We start from the raw sequence: 21,082 nt of genomic DNA, 5'->3' as shown, positions 1-21,082 counted from the left end.
ACCCAAGTACTGTCCTTGACAGATTTCCCCCCCCCCCCCTCCGATCCCTAAATGGCCCCCTCAAGGATTGTAACTCACAACCCTGGGTTTAGCAATGCTCAAACCACTGAGCTATCCCTCCCCCCAGAACATTCAGAACAGCTTCCTAAAAGTACCTGCCCCTCCCAATCTTTACCTAGAGGATCAGAAACTTGTCTAGGATGTGGGAGACCCACATTTGCAACCCCACTTTGGAGCAGACTCTTGAATTTAGCATGAGCATCCTCACCCCCAGGGCACAGGCCACTCTGGGGTGCGCTGCTCTCCTGTGGAGGCTGTTTCACTTTGTATAACGCCTTAAATATTAATTGGGCCATAGAGCAAAGGAGTGAGAACAACTCTATAGGCTGGTGATTGAGGGGCTCACCTGGGCAGTTGGAGCTATGGATTCAAATCCCTCCTCTGAATGAGGAAGAGAGAAGATTTGAGTCAGCGCCTCCTACCTCCTGAGTGCCTTAATCCCCAGGCTGGAGAATCATTCTCGTGCTCTTTGGCCCAAGGAATAGCAAATTATTAGCTGCTATTTAGGGGTCAAACACAGACTTCTGAAGCTGGCCTGAACAACGTATTAAAAACCTTTGTCCAGCTAAAACTAATTGGGTCAAATTCGTGAATGGTTTTGCTGTGGCCGAAACTTCATTTTCAGCAGGTAATCTAATCATGCAAAATTTTTTGCCTAGCTCTGCTTGTGAGAACAGAAACTGGTTTGTTGTTGTGGGGTCATTGCAGATTGCCAGGACTGCACACAAAGGTGTTTGTTTGAAGGTTTGTGGCTGCTGGGGTTTCATTTTGATTTACTTTTGTATGTGCATCCATGAGCACTGGGACATTTTCTATGTGGGATTGTTATTGTAGGCAGGGCCGGCTCTAGGTTTTTTGCCGCCCCAAGCAAAAAAAATTTTGGCTGCCCCCCAGCCCTGGGCTCTCCCCACCACCACCAGTGCGGGAAGGGAGCAGAAGGAGACTCCACCGATTGGAAGGCATGAGATGCACTGTCCTAGGGATGGGGGTTCCACGACCACCGCTCCCAAGAGGAGGCGGAGGGTGGTGGTGGTCGGGGACTCCCTCCTCAGGGGGACTGAGTCATCTATCTGCCGCCCCGACCGAGAAAACCGAGAGGTCTGCTGCTTGCCAGGAGCTAGGATTCGAGATGTGACGGAGAGACTGCCGAGACTCATCAAGCCTCGGACCGCTACCCCTTCCTGCTTCTCCACGTGGGCACCAATGATACTGCCAAGAATGACCTTGAGCGGATCACTGCAGACTACATGGCTCTGGGAAGAAGGATAAAGGAGTTTGAGGCGCAAGTGGTATTCTCGTCCATCCTCCCTGTGCAGGGAAAAGGCCTGGGTAGAGACCGTCGAATTGTGGAAGTCAACGAATGGCTACGCAGGTGGTGTCAGAGAGAAGGCTTTGGATTCTTTGACAATGGGATGGTGTTCCAAGAAGGAGTGCTAGGCAGAGACGGGCTCCACCTAACGAAGAGAGGGAAGAGCATCTTCGGAAGCAGGTTGGCTAACCTAGTGAGGAGGGCTTTAAACTAGGTTCACCGGGGGAAGGAGACCAAAGCCCTGAGGTAAGTGGGGAAATGGGATCCTGGGAGCAAGCACGAGCAGGAGAGTGCAAGAGGGGAGGACTCCTGTCTCAGACTGAGAAAGCAGGACAATCAGCGAGTTATCTAAAGTGCCTATACACAAATGCAAGAAGCCTGGGAAACAAGCAGGGAGAACTGGAAGTCCTGGCACAGTCAAGGAACTATGATGTCATTGGAATAACAGAGACTTGGTGGGATAACTCACATGACTGGAGTACTGTCATGGATGGATATAAACTGTTCAGGAAGGACAGGCAGGGCAGAAAAGGTGGGGGAGTTGCATTGTATGTAAGAGAGGAGTATGACTGCTCAGAGCTCTGGTATGAAACCGCAGAAAAACCTGAGAGTCTCTGGATTAAGTTTAGAAGTGTGAACAACAAGGGTGATGTTGTGGTGGGAGTCTGCTATAGACCACCAGACCAGGGGGATGAGGTGGATGAGGCTTTCTTCCGGCAACTAGCAGAAATTACTAGATCGCAGGCCCTGGTTCTCATGGGAGACTTTAATCACCCTGATATCTGCTGGGAGAGCAATACAGCGGTGCACAGACAATCCAGGAACTTTTTGGAAAGTGTAGGGGACAATTTCCTGGTGCAAGTACTGGAGGAACCAACTAGGGGCAGAGCTCTTCTAGACCTGCTGCTCACAAACTGGGAAGAATTAGTAGGGGAAGCAAAAGTGGATGGGAACCTGGGAGGCAGTGACCATGAGATGGTCGAGTTCAGGATCCTGACACAAGGAAGAAAGGAGAGCAGCAGAATACGGACCCTGGACTTCATAAAAGCAGACTTTGACTCCCTCAGGGAACTGATGGGCAGGATCCCCTGGGAGAATAACATGAGGGGGAAAGGAGTCCAGGAGAGCTGGCTGTATTTTAAAGAATCGTTATTGAGGTTGCAGGAAAAAACCATCCCAATGTGTAGAAAGAACAGTAAATATGGCAGGCGACCAGCTTGGCTTAACAGTGAAATCCTTGCTGACCTTAAACGCAAAAAAGAGGCTTACAAGAAGTGGAAGATGGGACAAATGACCAGGGAGGAGTATAAAAATATTGCTCAGGCATGCAGGAGTGAAATCAGGAAGGCCAAATCACACTTGGAGTTGCAGCTAGCAAGAGATGTTAAGAGTAACAAGAAGGGCTTCTTCAGGTATGTTAGCAACAAGAAGAAAGTCAAGGAAAGTGTGGGCCCCTTACTGAATGAGGGAGGCAAACTAGTAACAGAGGATGTGGAAAAAGCTAATGTATTCAATGATTTTTTTGCCTCTGTCTTCACGAACAAGGTCAGCTCCAAGACTGCTGCACTGGGCAGCACAGTATGGGGAGAAGGTGACCAGCCCTCTGTGGAGAAAGAAGTGGTTCGGGATTATTTAGAAAAACTGGACAAGCACAAGTCCATGGGGCCGGATGCGCTGCATCCAAGGGTGCTAAAGGAGTTGGCAGATGTGATTGCAGAGCCATTGGCCATTATCTTTGAAAACTCATGGCGATCGGGGGAGGTCCCGGATGACTGGAAAAAGGCTAATGTAGTGCCCATCTTTAAAAAAGGGAAGAAGGAGGATCCTGGGAACTACAGGCCAGTCAGCCTCACCTCAGTCCCTGGAAAAATCATGGAGCAGGTCCTCAAGGAATCAATTCTGAAGCACTTAGAGGAGAGGAAAGTGATCAGGAACAGTCAGCATGGATTCACCAAGGGCAAGTCATGCCTGACTAACCTAATTGCCTTCTATGAGGAGATAACTGGGTCTGTGGATGAGGGGAAAGCAGTGGATATGTTATTCCTTGACTTTAGCAAAGCTTTTGATACAGTCTCCCACAGTATTCTTGCCAGCAAGTTAAAGAAGTATGGATTGGATGAATGGACTATAAGGTGGATAGAAAGCCGGCTAGATCGTCGGGCTCAACGGGTAGTGATCAACGGCTCCATGTCTAGTTGGCAGCCGGTTTCAAGTGGAGTGCCCCAGGGGTCGGTCCTGGGGCCGGTTTTGTTCAATAACTTCATTAATGATCTGGAGGATGGCGTGGACTGCACTCTCAGCAAGTTTGCAGATGACACTAAACTGGGAGGAGTGGTAGATACACTGGAGGGTAGGGACAGGATACAGAGGGACCTAGACAAATTAGAGGATTGGGCCAAAAGAAACCTGATGAGGTTCAACAAGGACAAATGCAGAGTCCTGCACTTAGGACGGAAGAATCCCATGCACTGTTACAGACTAGGGACCGAATGGCTAGGAAGCAGTTCTGCAGAAATGGACCTAGGGGTTATAGTGGACGAGAAGCTGGATATGAGTCAACTGTGTGCCCTTGTTGCCAAGAAGGCTAACTACATTCTGGGCTGTATAAGTAGGGGCATTGCCAGCAGATCGAGGGACGTGATCGTTCCCCTCTATTCGACATTGGTCAGGCCTCATCTGGAGTACTGTGTCCAGTTTTGGGCCCCACACTACAAGAAGGATGTGGAAAAATTGGAAAGAGTCCAGCGGAGAGCAACAAAAATGATTAGGGGGCTGGAGCACATGAGTTATGAGGAGAGGCTGAGGGAACTGGGATTGTTTAGTCTACAGAAGAGAAGAATGAGGGGGGATTTGATAGCTGCTTTCAACTACCTGAAAGGGGGTTCCAAAGAGGATGGATCTAGACTGTTCTCAGTGGTACCAGATGATAGAACAAGGAGTAATGGTCTGAAGTTGCAGTTGGGGAGGTTTAGGTTGGATATTAGGAAAAACTTTTTCACTAGGAGGGTGGTGAAGCACTGGAATGGGTTACCTAGGGAGGTGGTGGAATCTCCTTCCTTAGAGGTTTTTAAGGTCAGGCTTGACAAAGCCCTGGCTGGGATGATTTAGTTGGGAATTGGTCCTGCTTTGAGCAGGGGGTTGGACTAGATGGCCTCCTGAGGTCCCTTCCAACCCTGATATTCTATGATTCTATGATTCAGTGCCCTCCCCCACCCCCTGCTGCCCCAGCCCTGGGCTCTCTCTTCCCCCACCCCACCCACACCTCCTGCCGCCCCAGCCCTGGGCTCCCACACCCCCAAACGTGACCTCCTCGTTCACCACAGCAATCCTGTTTACACTTGCCGTGGGGATCAAACCGTTTCTCCTATTTTTATTTCACTTTAGTATAAATCTCACCCCTCCATCCCCCGCAACCCCATCTTTAGTGCTCCAAATGCACATGGAAGGCATAGGGACTAACCCTCAAACCTTGTACCTGGAAAGGGATGGGGATCTAGTAAAGAGGGTTCAGGCAGAGGAGCGGGTGTGGGGGTGCTTGGGGGCTCTACACTGGCAGAGAAGCGGGGTGTGATGTGCTCACGGAGGAAGGTGGAGGAGGAGAGGGGGTATCAGGAGGGTTGCAGGAGAAGAGGTGCAGGGGAAGGGGGAGGTGTGGGAGGAGAGGGATCGGGAAGGTACAAGGGGAGAGGTGCGGGTGAAGGGAGAGTACAAGGGGAAGGGGTGTGGCGAAGGAGCGATGGGGGGAGGTATAAGTGGAGGGGCTGCGAGTGGGATTGGGGGTGCAAGGGCTGAGAGGGGCAGGCGCTGACAGCTGCTTCCCCAGCCCCATGCAGGCAGAGCCGAGAGGACAGACACTGACCCCCGCAGGTGCCCGAGCCGCGGGGGTCCCCTGGCACTCGGAGCCGGGCTCTGCCTCTCTCCACCCAGGGCAGGCAGCGCGGGGCTGAGGCAAGGGAGGTGCGCAGCGGGCTGGCTCCGGGGGGCAGGAGGGGGTGGCGGCAGTTCCCTGGCAGCTTGGTCTGCCCAGCCATTCGCCCTGTCAGCGCGCGAGCCGGGATCCACGCCCCCTGACCAGCCCGGCGGCGCCCTGCACAGCACACTCGAGCGGGGAAATGCCGCGCCGCCCTGGGGAGACTCAGAGCAGAGCAGCAGCGGCAGCAGGACCCCTCCCCCCTCCCTGCATCCCGGGCCCCACTTCCCTCCCTCCCCGCCTCCTCACACACAGGCTGGACTGCAGTCAGGGCCGGCTCCAGCTTTTTTGCCGCCCCAAGCGGCGAAGTGAAAGAAAAAAAAAAAGATAAAGCCGATCGTTGGCACTTCGGTGCATGCTCAATCACGCCGCTTTATTCTTCTGTGGCAATTTGACGGTGCAGGTCCTTCGCTCCCTCTCTTCCTCTTCGGCGGCACTTCGGCAGCAGCTCAAAGAGGAAGAGAGGGACTGAGGGACCCGCCGCCAAATTGCCGCCGAACACCTGGACGTGCTGCCCCTTTCCATTGGCTGCCCCAAGCACCTGCTTCCTTCGCTGGTGCCTGGAGCCGGCCCTGATTGTAGGGTTCTCCATAGGTTCTGAGGTTACTGATATGTTGGGACTGCATGCATACTGGTTTGTTGTCATAGGGTCTTTTTGTGAGCTGTTGGGACCACTCCTGCTGGTTTGTTTTTGTAGTGTTGCTTGTGAGTGTATGGGCTGCAATCACTCTGGTTTGTTGTGTAGGGTTGCTTGTGAGTGCTGGAGCTGGGGTTGCACTGGATTGTTATTGTAGGTCTGCTCATGAATGCTGGTTTTGTTGATAAGAACAACAGTGAAGTGGAATGAGAATCCCCAGTTGTTTCCATGTATAACTTGGCAGCCTGCTCAGACTGAAACCCCCACATGGCGTGAGACTGTTCTTTGGGGCAGGGAAGGAGACTTCACTGTTTTGGGGGGACCTCCCTGTATTTCTCTGCTTTGTTTCCCCAGCTCTGCCCCAGAGCAGAAACTCCTTGTCTCCCCAAAATTCATCCCTCTGGGTTGGTTTCTTTTGTAAACCCCACTGCTGAGATAAGGGCCAGTCTGTGGGTTGGGCCTTTTCCCCCTAGGGGTTCAGCTATTTCCCCTACAGCAGAGTGAGTGAGAAACTGAAGTCATGCATAGCTAGGGGAGTGGGGTGGAGGGAGCAATCCCACTGCGTCCCCCCTCAAGTTAGGACGTGTGACATTGTAACATGTGACTGAGGGAAGTGGGGGCAGTGGCAGTCACAGCAGTGGACACACCCTGAATGAGCTACTGGAGGAAAGCAGGCCTTGTCCCATGGTCTCTGTCTATGCCCTGGAACAGACGCTGAGGCCCTTGAACCTGAGATATTAGGGAATGCCAGAGAGCGGTGGCCCAGAGCTCCAAGGATGCAGCTAATATTAGCCGAGGTAGTGAGGTGAGCACACTGGATTTTCAAATAATTTTTCTGTTGGTTTTTACCCTGGGTGTGTTTGGCAATGGCAGTGTTATTTTACAATATTTTTTGGCAACAATGTTGCTTCTTGTATACAAGGGTCTTTTGAGTGCTGCGGCTGTACATGCTGCTTTGTTATTGTAGGGTCAGACACTGGCTCTGTGCACACACTGGTTTGTTGTCATTTCCATGTCTGCTTTCAGATTTGGGCTGGTTGTTAACACCGGTATGAAGCACACAGATGTTATTTGCCCTGGCTTTAGAGGGGGAAACTGAGGCACCAGACAGGAGGGGATTTAGCAAAGCTCACAGGGTGAGTCAGTGACAAAGCTAGGAATAGAACCCAGGAGTCCACCAAGCAGTGGGTGTTAGCCACAAGATCTTTTTTCCCACCCTCTGTAATGGAAAATATCACCTCTTGTCAGTGGACTGAACTGACACCATTGGGTATGGAAGCAGAACATAACTGGCAGCTGGAATCTTTCTAAATTAAAAAGCAACAAAGAGTCCCGTGGCACCTTCTAAACTAACAGACATATTGGAGCATAAGCTTTCATGGGTGAATACCCACTTCGTCACATTCATCTGACGAAGTGGGTTTTCAACCACGAAAGCTTATGCTCCAATATGTCTGTTAGTCTAGAAGGTGCCACAGGACTCTGTTGATTTTTACTGGTCCAGACTAACACGGCTACCCCTCTGATACTTTCTAAATTAAGTACAGTGATAGTTGCACCATAGCTAGGCTTGTTTTCAAGACATTTGTGTTTTTGACAGTGGAAAAAATGAATATCTTGTGTATTTAAGTGAGTTTTAATTAAACAAAATCTGGGTTATAATCTTTAGTCAGTGATGGACTGTTTGGTTTATTGATTGTACAATATGTAGTTCTGGAAAGTTTATGATAAACTGTTGAAAAATAGGTATGTTGGTGATTTTTTCCCCCTGGGAAATGTCTCACATTTCTATATACTCCACTAGCAGAAAGATCCAGTCAGAGATATGGTCCACATCTGTATATATCATGCCTTCTGTAATAGGAATTCCAAGAAAACCAGTTTTAGTTCAGAATGTGGCATATTTGTTTTTAAAAAGTACTTTAAAATTATAACTTTAAATTTGTGTGCCAGTCTGAAGCTGCCAAATTTTAATACGATGACAACAAATGTGGCATGGCTAAAATAGAGACAGAGATACCCAGGTCTCTAAGATAACTAAACCCCACTCTGAGTGACTGGTATGCCACACCACCTTTCAGAGTGACTAACCCAGTTTGAAAAGCAACAAAGAGTCCTGTGGCACCTTATAGACTAACCGAGGAATTAGCCTAATTCTAACCACTATAAGCCACATTTCTCTCCCAGACCTGGGGTAGAAGCCACAATTCCTGATCACCAATATTCTACTGCTGACAAGTGAATACTTGTATAACCCATTGTGAAGGTGTTTGTCATGTCCTTCTCCTTAGCTGGCCTGGATTAAAAAGGGCCTAAATTGGGCATCTGACACCTACGTGTTTAAATACTGCTGCTGATCTACATGGTGGGTGACTGTTTTTATGTTCTGAGTTTGTACAGCACCTAGCACAATGGGGTCCTGGTCTGTGACTGGGGTTCTAGGTGCTACTATAATGTTAATAATCAGAGCAGTCTGGGTTTATGTGATTCACAAAGTGAAGAGCCCATTTTAAAACAGGTTTTGTACTTAAATGCTATGATAATCTGTAAATTATGGTGTTAATCACCAAAATACTGCACCTGAATTACTTTTCTGGCTGGATCTGTGTACGGGGCACATTCACAGACAGCCCCTAAAGGGTGTTGTTGCTCTCAGAGGGGACGGCCCCCTCCAGTAAGGAAGTAAACCTGAAAGGATGGGCAGGGGAGAGGGTGCTTCCTTTGCTACCTAGGGGAAGTGAAAGTGGTTTTGAAGTCAGCAGGACCAGCCACAGGAGGGGTAGGGTGACCAGACAGCAAATGTGAAAAATCAGGACATGGGGTAGGGAGTAATAGGAGTCTATATAAGAAAAAGACCCCAAAATCGGGACTGTCCCTATAAAATCAGGACATCTGTCACCCTAGGGAGGGGAGCTGCCTCTGTCCCCTCACCCAGCAAGGAACACCTGCGCTGCTGTTACTGAGTTCATATCTGCATCGTCATTCCAGGCACTCTGCCTGCTTGGGCCACCCCACCAAGCAGGAGACCCACAGTCCTGTGACACTGGGACAGCCCTGGGATCAGCCACTAGCAGGGAAGGTAAATGGCAGATGACAGCATGGAAGAGGGAGACATGCAGCAGGGAGCCCCAGGAGTGGGAAGACCAAAACGCCCAGATTTTGTGCCTGAACCATTTCCAGGGGCTGAGGATGATTGGAACGCCCGGATAGAGCTAAATCAAATTAAGTTGACTTTAATTCTGAATAAGAGCATCCACACAGGGGTTTAATGTGGTTTACTTAAACCCCCAGAGCTTCCCAGCTTGTGAACCGGGTCAGCTGAAATTTTTACATCAAGACCTTTTTTGATAGAAGACGAGATTTTGACTTTAAATGAGAGAGAGAGAAAGAGAGAAAGTAAAGTGTCTGCTTGCTCATTACAAAACCATTCCTCCTCCTCCACACACACACACCCCTCCAAATTTTTCATTATTTGGAAGTTTTCAGCTGAAAAGTTTCCCCCCACTTCTCAGGTGTTCAGTTTTTTAATGAAAAGTTACAATTTTCTTGTTGAAAGTTTCAATGGAAATTCATCTCAGTTTTCCTCAGGAAAAAAAGAACATCTCCACCTGCCCCAGAGTGCATCATGTTTATGTCCTCATTATTGGAATCTGTCATCCTCCATCCTGCCCTTTGTCCTGCATGAGGCTCCTACGACCTCTTAGGGGTTAACGCATTGGCCAGACAGGCTGTGGAATTTTTCCCCTCCGGCTGGAAGGATGCTGTGATACCCAGGACACTTGGGAGGAACCTTGAATTGTTCTGGGGGCAAATGTGAATCGGGGAAGGTGTACATGGGCCCGGCGGGATGCTCGTTGTCCAGGCTGTGTGCTGCCCAGTCCTCAGAGCCATGGAGATCTTGCTGGCTGAGTCTCAGAGACAGGCGAGTTCCTGCAGGAACCTCACTGGGTAGTTCAAATGTTTCACCCCACCCAGCCTCCCTTCCCAGCAGTGATCTGGTCACTGGGCCAACACTCCCATTTGTCTTGGGCAGGGTGTGTCCGGATCACAACAAACACCCAGAATGGCACAGCCAGCCAGTTCTAAACAGGCTCTCACACAAGATGAGCTGGATCAGGTCCCAGGTGTAACTCCCGCTAACCCAGCTGGGCTCCTATACTTATGAGAACAGAAATTAGGTTTCTGGGGTGGCTACAGGCAGGAAGGTAGCAACTTCTCTCTTTAGCCAGGTGATAGTAACCCAGGTATTTTGCTCTATAGGGCTTAGGTTCAATCGCTGCAGATAAGAAGTGCTAACAGAGCTCAAGTGGCCGAGGCCTGTGCTGTGCCATGGCAGATCTTGAATTCAAATCCTACTGATGACCCCTAGTAAAAGCACTTGTACCCACTGTCACAACAACTCCTCCTTAGAAATCATTGGGGCTGTTCTATCCTCCGCCTCCTGCCCACAATGAAGCCACTTGCATTGCTTTTCACTGAACTTTAGCCCCTTGGGTTGCTGTTTTCTGTGTGTCCCCCTGTCATAACTATAAAGGGAAGGGTAACAGCTCTCCTGTGTACAGTACTAAAATCCCTCCTGGTCAGAGACTCCAAAATCCTTTTACCTGTAAAGGGTTAAGAAGCTCGGGTAACCTGGCTGACACCTGACCCCAAGGACCAATAAGGGGACAAGATACTTTCAAATCTTGGGGGGGGGGGAAAGGCTTTTGTGTGTGTCCTTTGTTTAAGGGGTTGTTCGCTCTTGGGACTGAGAGGGACCAGACATCAATCCAGGTTCTCCCCATCTTTCTAAACAAGTCTCTCTTATTTCAAAATTGTAAGTAAAAGCCAGGCAAGGCGTCTTAGATTTACTTTGTTTTTCTCAACTTGTAAATGTACCTTTTACTAGAGTGCTTATCTTTGTTTGCTATACTTTGAACCTAAGACAGAGGGGGTTCCTCTGAGCTCTTTAAGTTTGATTACCCTGTAAAGTTATTTTCCATACTGATTTTACAGAGATGATTTTTACCTTTTTCTTTAATTAAAAGCCTTCTTTTTAAGAACCTGATTGATTTCTCCTTGTTTTAAGATCCAAAGGGGGTTTGGATCTGTATTCACCAGGAGTTGGTGAAAGGAAGGAGGGGGGAAGGGTCAATTTCTCCTTGTTTAAGATCCAAGGAGTTTGGATCTGTATTCACCAGGGAATTGGTGAAAGGTTTCTCAAGGCTTCCCAGGGAGGGAATTCTTGAGATGGTGGCAGTGGACCAGAGCTAAGCTGGTAGATAAGCTTAGAAGTTTTCATGCAGGCCCCTACATTTGTACCCTAAAGTTCAAAGTGGGGATACAGCCTTGACACCCCCACCCTGCTAATGCCCCCACAGTGCTGCACAGGCTGGGACATGAAAGGCAGCTTGGTGGTGAGGAAAGGGAATGGGATGAGCAGATTCAGTGCTTAGCTGCCATGGGCCTCCCGAGTGATGGGAGGATGAATGGGAACCCCAGCGGCATATAAATTCCTAGCTGCTCACCATGTCTCCACAGGTAACCCAACACCTGCCCTGGATCCTGGCCAGATAATACCTCTGGCAAGTTAATGTGTGACAGGTGCCCTGGTGCTTTCACTTTCCCTTGGTCAGAGTTCACACACAGCTCTGGGATCCATTTCCCCCTCTGCCCCAACACGTCAGTTCAGTTCCTTGGGCACTCTGTGTGGCACCGGGACCCCTGGCTCGCTGCATGGCATCTTCTGGAACATGCTGAATCCTTAAGGTAGGTCCCTCCCCGTTATTACCCCTGATCCTTCGCTCTCAGGGGTACTTACACTCCTGCCCCCTGGGAGCACGTCCCCACTCCCATGGCATGTTCCCACCTCCCATCAGTGCTGGGCAAACCCCAATGGTGGGTGTGATTCACTGCTCAGCTTGTTATCCCCTCACTGCAGGGTGTGGCCCTCTGGGGTTCCTTGTGGCCTTTCCCTGGAGGATGTGATGAGGAGCACGGCTGAATTGGTGCCTCTTCAAAAGGGCCTCACAGCCCTGCCCTGCTGATGCCCTAGGAGTAGGGGCTGCCAGGCCAGAAGTTGGGTGGGGGGAAGGCAGGGAGGCGGTTATTTGGTTCAGAGATCTAAATGGAAAGTGCTTCCTGCTTGTTATTATTATGTGTTTTACAGTAGCACCTAGAGGCCCCAGCTGAGATCACGGCCCCATTGTGCCAGGTGACACATACAGACTGTGAGAGACCGTCCGTGCCCAAAGAGCTCAGTCTGGTATCAGGTGTAGCTGAGCCTAGCTGGGCTCAGACCCTTTCAAGCCTCGTCTCCATGGGACATTACGTTGTGTTGGAATATGAGTTAATCCAGCACAGGACACTGAAATCACAGGCCTGGTCTGTGCTGGAGGGATTTGTGGTGTTAGATAACTTATTGTCAGACCTAGTAGTTCATCAAATCATCAGCTCACGCTCTGCCAACAATAGCAGCCTTGAATGTTGGCCTGTCCCTGTCCCCTCAGGCACCTCCGTGCTTTCTCCCACGCTGCCGCCATGTACGGGAACAGCTCCCCACCAAAGTTCACAAAGCCCTTCCTCAAAGTTCATCTTCCCCTCCTCAAAATCCCCCCTAGGAGCTACCTCTGCCATGGGGTCTATTGAGTGCTGCCGCCTGGCGCTGGCTAGGCTAGCAGCCAGCTGGGACTCAGCTTCCCTGCTACGCTCTCTCTTCTGTCTTGTTATCTCGTCCTCCCAGCCCCTCACCACGGAGGGGTTTGTCTATTTCACCCACTGGCTCTGTCCTGTCTGACATTTAGAGTCAGACGGTGAGTACTCTGGGGCAGGGACTGTCATTGTTACATGTCTGTACAGCACCTGGCACAGTGGGGCCCTGACCCCTGACTGGGGTTCCTCGTTAATACTGTAATGCAAATCATACACAACAGCAGTAACTAGCCTGGTGTGACAAGCACTGTGCTGAACATGGTTTTGTTCTTGGTGTGGAAAAGGACGTCTGTGGTCAGTATCATGTCAGCTGGCCATGGTGACCCCAGGAGTCACTCTAGTGTTGTTATTGTGGTGGCACCTGTGTCTACACTGAGTCTTAAGTCCTGGAGAGACCAATGGGAACAGGCCTAGTGATTTCAGTATGGCCAGGATTTCACCCTGAGTGGTTAGTGCTGTTAACACACACTCTAGCACCAGGCAATTGTCGTGTGCAGAGAGGCCATAAGGGCCCTGGCTGGGCTAAGCTCCTCTGGGGAGAGCTGGATTTGTTGATCAGAAGTTGGGAAGCTCTGGGGGTTTAAGAGGTGTCCTGGGTGTTGCTGTGTGTTGGTTTCTATTGTGTGTCTGGAGCTCACACTGTTCATCTGCAGGAACGTGGCGGGCGGGCGGGGGGGTTCCGACTGTGCTGGCTGGTGGTTAACTTCTTCATAACCACTTAAGTGATTTAGGAGTTTAGGGCTGGAGTCACAGCATTGCAGGGCCTGACTCCCAAGTACCCTGCTGCCTAGGGGACTTCACAGCCCCGAGTTGGCACGCAGGCTCCCCGTACAATGTCTGGGTAGAGATGGTCAACTACCAAAGGGCCCTCGGAAGCCAGCACACTAAGCAGGCAGCTGCCTAAGCCAGCCAGTGAAATGCAGAGGAATTGATCTTAATTGAATTTCCAATCTATTTGAAACCATTACTGCTTTGTTTTGAGTCATTTTGTCAGAATATTGGATGATTTCAGGCAAACTTTTGAATGAAAACAAAATTTTCCTAAAAAAAAAAATCCCCATTTTCACCAGCCTCCCAGAATGCTCAGCGCCTGCCAGGCCTCAGCTCTGTGGCTCTCTCAGAGCCCCGCTTTGCACAAGGCAAATAGGTAATAAAATGGCCCAGAAACCTACGCTCACCCTTTGCTCTGGGGCGGGGCCGGAGATGCAATGATAATAGAGAGCACTCGGCAGGGGGTCAAACTCCAATTCCTCCTTACAGGGCCAGCTGGGGCTGGGAGCTCTGCTGAGGGTGGGGCTGGATTAAAGCAATGCCTGGTCCTAGGCTCTCCCTGTCATGCCCTCCCCCCCCCCCCCCCGCCTATAGACCTGCCCCCACCCACTGGAGTGGCTGTGGCTGGGTCCTGCCTTCCCCTCCTAGAAAGACCGGCCAGCACATGGGCCCCCTCTCATCCCCAGAAGGGTGGGGGAATTAACAAGGATTTCCCCCCCGTCACTCTCACTTCTTCCCTCAGCACCTAGGTGTCAGTTGTAGAGATACGTTTGTGCTAGATTATAATGTAGAGAGGCTCCCTCATAAGGGACAGTATTATGAACACAGAAATGTTGAGCCGTGCCTGGCAGGAGGATAAAGAACACAGCGTAGCTATGTAGTAGTAGGATTTTATGTTTGTATTTTGTATAATTTTGTAGCTGAGCTGATTTCAAGGCAATAACAGACCTTTTAGGGTCACCACTTTGTTGTAGGTTTAGCATTTTAAAATAAGTAAAGGAATGCAATAATTGTTTTCCTTTTGCATTGCAATTTAATGTTCCTGGTCAAAATGTTCTGTGTAAATCAATTCTGTTTTGTATGTAAATAAAAAATGTGTATGTTAAAATATATATATATACATATATATATATAAAAGCCATCACTGAACCAAATGTTCTAAACAAATCCCCAAAACAAACACAAGGGCACCAAAAGGCTGCAACACGCCCCTATTAAAATATATAAAAAGGGCAAATTAACAACTCTAAAAATAAAACAAGCACCTATCAATAGAAACAAAATAGCTGTAATGAAAACCGGTATAAAATAACTCCCTAAAAAAATAATTAAAAAAATATATATATTTAAAAAACAAGCACTCATCAAACAACAATTAATTACAGCATAACAGTGCAAAACTGGTTGATCCCAATAAAAAAAAATCACTATATAAACAGGGTAACTTGCCATAAAACTTTGGGTCCATACTTCCAAGAATTCCCTGGAGCATCATGTGGCGACTGACAAAACCCCGCTCCTACCTACTCGTGATCAACCTAGCTGGCCTCTAGATTGACCCAGACTCTAATAATTATAACATTGACTGGCGGAACACTGTGTGTGTGTATAATTAAATGCATACACTAATTGTTGTATCTTCAATAAATGCAGTGTATTGCCTTTTGCCCTAAAAAAATCCTGTGTGCTTCTTATAAGCATAACATTTTTGGTGGAGAATTGTGAAAGGGGGAAGACATGCACCGTGATTGTTGAAAATATTACTAAAAGGTATACCATACGTATGAAGTGATCGATCATTCAGGTGTGCACACCCCCGGTCGTAGACGTGCCAGGCAATAGGGGAAGAATTAGAGTCCTTGCTCCTACCCATCCGTTGGGGGGAAAAAATATAGGTGAATATGCCCTCAGTCATAGCAGGATAGAGCTCAAAAGGTAAGGGGCTTAGCGTTCCCCCCTTCCTGCTCTGTGAGGCAGAGTTTTTAGTGGGTATAAACTTTTTTTGTTGTGTAAGTCCTAGCACAAGCATTGGCAAATAAGAAGTAGATTTCTCTAAGACCTCACTCTAAAGAATATAAGTGTGAAATATTGTGATTTCACAATTTTAAGAAAAATGTTTAAGAAAAGGGACCAGGAGGGGTGGGGGATAGTTAAGGAGTCCACCCTCCTTGCTAAATGGTTAGTGGAACAAAACCTGTGCTCATGGGAAGGGATGGTTCAGTGAGGAAAGCAGGATCGGACCCAAACAAATAAAGGCAACAATAAAGAAATTAAAAAACAGGTTGGGAGCCCTGAGGGGCATAGCTGCAGGGGTATGGAAAGGAGTAAGTACAGGCTTGGGAAATTCAGATTTCTGGTACAATACTTGGAATGGTGATATCTGAACTAATGAAGGTGTCATTTTGGGAAATAAGCAAGTGATTTAAGGAAAGAGAGTGAGAAGTTAACTCTGCAAAGGCTGGAGGGAATTAAGCAATTAAACTTTGTAAACATGTTTTTAAAAAGTGTTATAAAAAAAATCTTGGTTTCTTTGCAGCCATTCTGAAGGAAAAATGGGCCCTTTTCCAAAGGAATGTCTGTAAATAAGCCAGGCAAAAAAACAATCAAATTTAAATCATTTGACTATAAACAATTTAGTCAAATTCGCTAAAAAACCATAAGTGCTTTCTATTGGAAATTAACTGCCCTCAAATATATATAAATGTAATCTATGTACAGCTGTGTAAAAATTAAAACAATGTAAAAATATTTTTTAAAAATGTGTGTGTAAATATATTGTGTAAATATGTAAGGTTTTAAGAACCTAAATCAACACTCCTGGTTTGTAAAACTCTGTTTTGTACATTTAAAATGAATTGGTTTTTGTTTTGTTTTGTTTTTAAATAATAACACTAAAATCCATTTGAATCTTTCATTCAAAGTTGCAAAACTAACAGACACTGTTTGCCAGACACAGGTAACTAGTGTTGTTTGGCTTTGGCATTTAGCATTTAACCCTTAAGGTACCTAAATGCTTTATAACATTCAATATATTTTTAAAAACCAAAGTCATGGCTGCAGCAGGGCAATCAAACCCAGAAGAATGGGAAGAAATTCTAAATTTGTTTTTAATAACAAAATAGCAAATAAAAATTATAGTAAAAAAATACAGTACCCCTCTAAAGCAATAGCCAGGGTAAGGTACACAAAGAAGCAAGGTTAAAAACGCTGAGCCTTAAGATGGCTCTGTGTAATCAGACTGTCACTTTGATGAGGGTACATAAAAACTCTGTAAGCACAAAAAAACCCAGTTATACCTTATGTAAAAAATAATATGGCTAATATAATGTTATAAAAGTTAAACTATGAAAAAAATGTGCATTTTTCCCAGGACATGTTCAGTTTATATTGTAGAAGGGGTAAAAAAAAATGCAAACAAAACATGTTACTTAATTAAAATCCTATTAGGGCTCCAAAAGGAGCCACAATAGATTGAGTTTTCTTTTTCAGATCTCTGTGTGTTTTGGAAGCAAGAGTTAAAAGTAAAAAGTAAGCAGAACTCTGTTGAAAGTTAATTGCGTCCCTTTTAAGACAGAGGGGTTGGCAGGACCTGCAGAGCAGCGGAACTGGCAGGAAAACTCCTGCTGGACTGCATGAGGCTGTTCCCCACTCAGAGCTCTGGTCCCCGGCCCTAGGGTTGCCAGGTGTCCAGTTTTTGACTGGAACCCCGGATCGAAAAGGGACCCTGGCGGCTCCGGTCAGCACTGCCAACCTGGCTGTTAAAAGTCTGGTCAGCAGCAGAGCGGGCCCGGAGCTAAGGCTACCTGTCCTGGCTCCGCGAAGCTCCTGGAAGCAGCTGCCAGGTCCCTGCGGCCCCTGCCCTGAGTGCCAGCTCTGCATCTCCCCCTGGCTGGGAATCTTGACCAATAGGTGCTGCGGGGAGGTGCCTGCAGGCACGAGGGCAGCGCACGGACGGAGCCTCCCTGGACGCCCGTGTGCCTAGTGGCCACAAGGACATGGCGGCCGCTTCCTGGGAGCCGTGGTAAGTGCCGCCGGAACCCTGCACCCCCAACTCCTCTAATGGGGCTTATAATGCTTAAGTCTTAACCCTGCCCTCAGGAACATCATGTCATTCCCAAGTGACCTTGGATGGGCTCAGAAGGGAGGTCTCTTTGTGGGGAGGGTGTCTGTTGTTATGTTCCCGGCACACACAGAGGAGTTGGATATAAGCATAAATCCTCTGGCTGGAAGGTTGCAGTGGAACATGGCTTTAATATTTAGAATCCAGAAGAATAACACACAAGGACCCAAAACAGAGAGAGACAAAGCAGGCTGCTCCCTAAAGCTGAGAGGCCCAGGTCACCCTGTCTTGCTCTAGGCTGCTCTCTGTACAACTGCCTGCTGCTGGACCCAGATCACACACTTCCACACAGAGCCCTCCCCTGCCAGCAGGACCAGGAATACCCCCAGAGCATTTACAGTGACAGTTTACAATTCTAATGCAATTTGTAATGCACCACACATATACGGATAGGCTTTGAAGGAGCTGGAACTGAAACAGAAATAGATTGACAGATGCTAAGGCCAGAAGATCCCATTGTGTCCATCCAGTCTGACCCTGTGTACACAGACCAGAGAATTGGGGATAGGATGCCTGAGGCTCTGAGCAGAGCTGAGACGATCCCTCCTGATCCCCATCGTATATCTTACTGTAATTTCTACTGATGTGATGGTCTCCCATTGACGTCAGGGGAGGAGGAGTAGGTATCTGACAGCGCCCCCTGGTGTCTGTGATAGCCACTGCCAGCCCCATCCATGTCACTTGCCAGCATCACTTACAGAGGTGGGTGACTTCCGGACAGGCTGACCTGTAAGAAGGTGCCCAGATGTCACCCAGTGGCCAGGGTGTGAGATGGGGCCCCCTGGGCCTGATCCACACAGCACGTGAGTCTGTCACAGCCCCAGCTGCACATCCTGGCTCTTTAACTCTAGCTGTAGGGCCTCATGCGGTTAGCTGTGGAGAGCCCCAGGTCACACATCTGCCGTTCTGTCCCATGTGGAGGCAGGCACAGAGACAGGCCCCTTCTGCAGGGGGGACAGCTGTGTGGGTACCACTGGGGTTACGTCAGAAATGGCCCTGCTCTGCTGCAGGCTCACCTTGCAATGGAATCGGGGGGGAACACTTGCACCAATGGATGGTCAGAGAACCGACAAGGGGAGGAAATCGGGGTGGATACCCAGCACTTCCCAGTGGTGGAAATTCCTAGTGCCAGGCCTGGACAGGTGGCAGGGCAGCCTGGGAGAGGTGAAATCCTCTCCTGTCCCTGGGGAGCTGCTCTGCCTGGGAGCAGAGTGGATCAGGTCAGACAATGGATGGGGCATGTTCCTTGCACTGCCGGCCCCTCATGCAGTCTGGGGAGGTGTTAACCATCCCTGCTCTCTCCTAACAGGTTCCTGCCTGGGGTGTCCCCATGGCGACACATTGGCGACTCTGTGTGTGCAGCCTGGGGATCCTCCTCCTGACGCCGTGTTCTCTCTCTGGTAAAAACGTTTGAATCCCAATTATTTTCCTCCCTGTCCCCCATGTACACTGCCCCCTGCAGGGCTGGGGTAGGGGCATCAGAGGCCAATGACACCCCCCCCCCCACCGGGGCCTCCTCAGTCCTGTAGTGTAAAAGGGTAAGGCCCAGGAGGCTGTGGGGTGGGGATAATGTTAGGGTGACCAGGGCATGTCCTAGCTCTGGGTGGCAGGATTGTTGGATCTTGCAGCAAGTCACACAGTTCCCTCTGCCCTTGAGAGAGGCTTCCAGAGCCCCCAACCCTCATCCCTTCCTGTCCTGCCAAAGGCACCATGCTGCTAGACCTGCCCCACTGGGAGCCTGGATTCTCATGGCCTGCAAGGCTGAGATCTTCCCACCTGCCTGAGGGATAGGGGTCCCAGTTCCCATTAGGATGAATGGAAGGTCATCAAAATCTCCTTGGTGGCTTTGAAAATCTGCCCCTTATGCCTCCCCACCAGTAGCCACACAGTGAGTGTCAGGTGCTGCAGCTCAGTAGTCATTGCTCTACATGCCCCATGGTGGAATGGACGAGCCTGGAGACACTTCAGACACAGCTATTGTGCAGACATAAATCACCCTCAGATGCTTACTTTCCCCCAGACACTGACCACCAAAACGGTGAATCCCCATCGGAGTGAGTTTCTGTTTTGGGTCTATTGAATCCATGGAAGGGACGTGCATCGGCCCAAAGATCCATCAGTGACTCGATACCCCCAGGCCAGGCAGAAGTCTCCTGAGGTGGCCCCTCAGCAGCCATTGTGGGTCTACATGGATCTGAAACTGGTTCATCAAAGAAGTTGCTTGTAGTGGAAAGAGCTCGTAACTGGGTGCCATGTTCAGGGTGCTATGACCTGGCAGGTGGCTTCCAGACGGGGCCACTCCTTGCCAACAGAGTGTAGGTAGGGTGCAAGACAGGCACCTTTGGTAGAGTTTCCGGGGGATTGTAGGACAGGATTGGTGGTATGACTGCACTGCCCTGTGTCCAGACTGAGTAACTCAGTTGAATGGCACATGACTCAGCTTTGGGAACCTTCTGCTATGAGCTATGCACGACTGAGGACATTTTGATTAGCTCAGTGATGCCCCCTCCTCTTTCACTCACTGCGTCTGTAGGGCTGGGACCTGGCTCAGAGATGCTCCCTCCTTTTTCTTGTCACTCACTGTGTTCCTGGGGTTTTCTGTTTCAGAGGAGTTCTCCCTGGCTGGCTCCCTGCACCCCATGGTGGGGGTAGTTGGCCAGGATGTGGTGTTACCCTGCCAGCTCTCACCCCCAGCTGGGCTGCCCAGCATGGATGTGCAGTGGAGGAAAGCTGGACCAGGATTTATCCTGGTTCATGAGTACATGCATGAGGGTACCCAGGACCTGCCGGGGGAGGGTTACCAGACCCGGACGGAGCTGTTCCTGCAGGAGTTCAGCAGCGGGAACGTCTCACTGAAGCTGAAACGGCTCCAAGTGGCAGACGCTGGGACATACCATTGCTTTGTGAGGAACCTAGACTGGACCCTGGAAGCCACCACTGAGTTAAAGATTGCAGGTGAGACGGAGCACTAAGGGGTGTACAAGGATGAAATGTTGTTGCCTTGGTAACGATGTCCAGGCTGCTGGAGCTGTTCCAGCTGCTCAGTTTTTCCATTCTTGTAGCTCCAGTGTTATCAGTAGTAGCCGATAGTACAGCCTGCTAATTCAGCAGACCTTGATGTTACTCATAAAGAACAACCATCAGAATAGTTTGGTGACAAAGGCACTCGGACAGATTTATTGCCCTCAAGGCACAGTCCTAGTGCCCTGGGTCCGTGGTTACAGGTACATTAACATATGAGTGCCCAGTGGCCAGGAGTGGCTCAGTCAGCAGTGGGAGTCCCTGCTGTCCCCTCGGCCACACAAAGGGTTAAGGTGAGATACCCCAACTTTTATAGACTGAGGCAAACAACTAGGATAAACAACTTACATACCACCTTACGTATTTCATGACATCTCTTTGTTACCTCCCCTTATTCCTGATATTTCAGACAGAACATCTCTATACATTGTTCTGTCAAGCCATCTTATCTTGTGCTAGATTGGGGTTTATCTGTACCAGCCTTCTGGAAAGTATTTACATAAA

General features: G+C 49.1%; 1 protein-coding gene and 1 pseudogene across 1 annotated transcript in view; one reads left to right on the top strand and one right to left on the bottom strand.

Moving 5' to 3' along the window:
* Positions 1–21,082, bottom strand: part of LOC135893047 (butyrophilin subfamily 3 member A2-like) — a 308,768-nt gene that overhangs the window by 109,897 nt on the left and 177,789 nt on the right. The gene's annotated exons all lie outside the window — the stretch shown is intronic.
* LOC135893198 (butyrophilin subfamily 3 member A1-like) overlaps positions 18,888–21,082 on the top strand; it is a 46,700-nt pseudogene continuing 44,505 nt past the window's right edge.

This window comes from Emys orbicularis, chromosome 21 (genome assembly GCF_028017835.1).
Source record: "Emys orbicularis isolate rEmyOrb1 chromosome 21, rEmyOrb1.hap1, whole genome shotgun sequence".
Classification (NCBI taxonomy): Eukaryota; Metazoa; Chordata; order Testudines; family Emydidae; genus Emys; species Emys orbicularis.
Note: the sequence above shows the minus strand (reverse complement) of the source record. Positions and strands in the feature narration are given on the sequence as shown.